Source organism: Pseudoliparis swirei, chromosome 13 (assembly GCF_029220125.1).
Source record: "Pseudoliparis swirei isolate HS2019 ecotype Mariana Trench chromosome 13, NWPU_hadal_v1, whole genome shotgun sequence".
In the NCBI taxonomy this organism is placed as follows: domain Eukaryota; kingdom Metazoa; phylum Chordata; class Actinopteri; order Perciformes; family Liparidae; genus Pseudoliparis; species Pseudoliparis swirei.
Genome location: NC_079400.1, coordinates 15536523 through 15538500, shown reverse-complemented (window position 1 = coordinate 15538500; position 1978 = coordinate 15536523). Strand labels below are relative to the sequence as shown.

The 1978-nt window shown below is 46.9% G+C and overlaps 1 long non-coding RNA gene across 1 annotated transcript; it reads left to right on the top strand.

Moving 5' to 3' along the window:
* Window positions 1-228: 228 nt before the first annotated feature.
* On the top strand, window positions 229-1586 carry LOC130203170 (uncharacterized). Its single transcript, XR_008833451.1, has 3 exons — window positions 229-379; window positions 1231-1419; window positions 1520-1586. It is a non-coding gene; the product is annotated as an uncharacterized LOC130203170 (long non-coding RNA).
* Window positions 1587-1978: the final 392 nt, after the last annotated feature.

Here is a 1978-nt window from a genome sequence, read left to right as displayed (position 1 = left end):
GGAGGAACGTCAGGGGTCCAAATCCGCCCGGTTAAAGGATCATTCAGATTTATTACAACTTTGGTCTCCTTTCAATAGTTATGGCCATTTCTCCTCCCGCGATAGCGCTGTGTTCACTGGAGTAACGGCTGAGGCCCAAAAGAGTAAATATGAGAAGTCTAACTGTTTAAACACTTAATTCATTCTCATTGTACAAAGGACCCCAGTAGGAAGGTAGCTGGACCAGGAAGACAATGGGACAAAGACACTGGGATGAAGACACTGGACCAGGGAGACACTGGGATGAAGACACTGGGATGGATGTGGGCAGCAGGCACCTCAGTTTGTTTGATCTTCCCCGTGAGTTCATCTACCCCAGACCCGATGACCCGATGACCCCGTGAGTACACAGTTATTGTTACTGGGAAGAATGATGGGGAAAAAAGATGAACCTGCAATAGTAGATGTGTTTTGCATAACAAGCTCACAAGCTTATTCTATACACATGCCATGGAGCCACGTATCACCTGGTTGATAGCAGTCCAATATTCATGTCGTCTCCACCTCCTGAGAAACATATCTTTAGTCTGCTAAACATTCCAGCAGCTGTAAGCAGCCTGATACATTTAATTTAAGATGTATAAAATACTTTTGATATATTGTCATGGGACAAACTCATATTTAGTATTTTTCTGCAGCACATTCCTTTCCCATAATCACCGTGAACAACTGCTCGTGACGTTTGAGTACATGTTGGTATCCGTTAACCCCCGGCCCAATAAAGGTGCATGTCTCCTCTCTCCCTTCACTTTCATTAACCCCCAGCTCATAACGTGCACCCCATGCACTCTTTACTCCCAACAACAGGAACATTTGTCAAAATGCAAATTAAGATATACGAGTGAAAGGCGTGTTGAGGAAACCCAGACCACCTGACTCCCCTGGCCCGCTCTACCTCCCTGCTGAACATGAGCATGTTTTCAGTTTAAATAATAAGATGTGTGCTTGTTTGGCCATCGCATGCTAAGCTCCACATACCAGTGGTTGTGTTGGACTGGATGACAGCAGCCTCTCTGCCCAGTCTTCAAGCACACCGCTCTCAGTCTGAGGTAATGCTGGTGCAGCCAACAGGGATACCAGTCACATCTAAATATAGAGGATTGTTAAGTAGACGCTGCAACGATTCCATCAATCAAACTGTCTGACTTCCCCTCTCGTGTTTTACAAAAGCCTCTTTTCTACATTCTACAGCTATGTCTCATGGCTTATGGGCCAACAGTGGTGTGGCGTCATCAGTGAGATGCCTAACCTCAGTGTCATGTTGGCCATGCGGCCGGAGACTGAACCTGGTTGGAGGGAACAGGAGCCCGATCCTCAGAAGAGGAGCTGCTTCATCCTCAGAATGTTTTCATACGTTGATCTGGACGTTAGGAGCTTCTGGTAAATACCAAGCTGACTGTAACATATTGTCACGAATTCCCCACCTTCCTCGTTAAATTCATCCTGCTTACATGTTTAATGAACTCTCCTGTCATTCCAGATCCTGTCATCCTCACCTGATTGTCCCTCATTCCCTTCACCTGGTCCTCACGCCCTTCTCACCTGCCTCTGATCACCTCGTTAGTCCCTCATTCCCTTCACCTGGTCCTCACGCCCTTCTCACCTGCAGCCCATCCCCTCATTAGTCCCTCACTATTTAGCTCCCTCACTCCCACTTGTCCTCTGCCAGATTGTCTTGTGTGTCACCGCCAAACTTTCCAGCGAATTCCTAGTACTAATTCTGATCTGTGTGTTACGACCCTGTTTGCCTGTTAACCCGACTTGAGATTTTTGCCTGCCCCTTTTAGATTTGTTGCCCTGTTTAACGGACCACCCGGTTTTGACCCTGCCTGAAACATTAAGTAAACAGCCTCCTCCTGCATTCCTGTGTTTGTTGTGCTTTTGGGTTCCAGTACCTGTAACCATTACACATGAGCCCTCCTCTTCCCGGGTATCATAT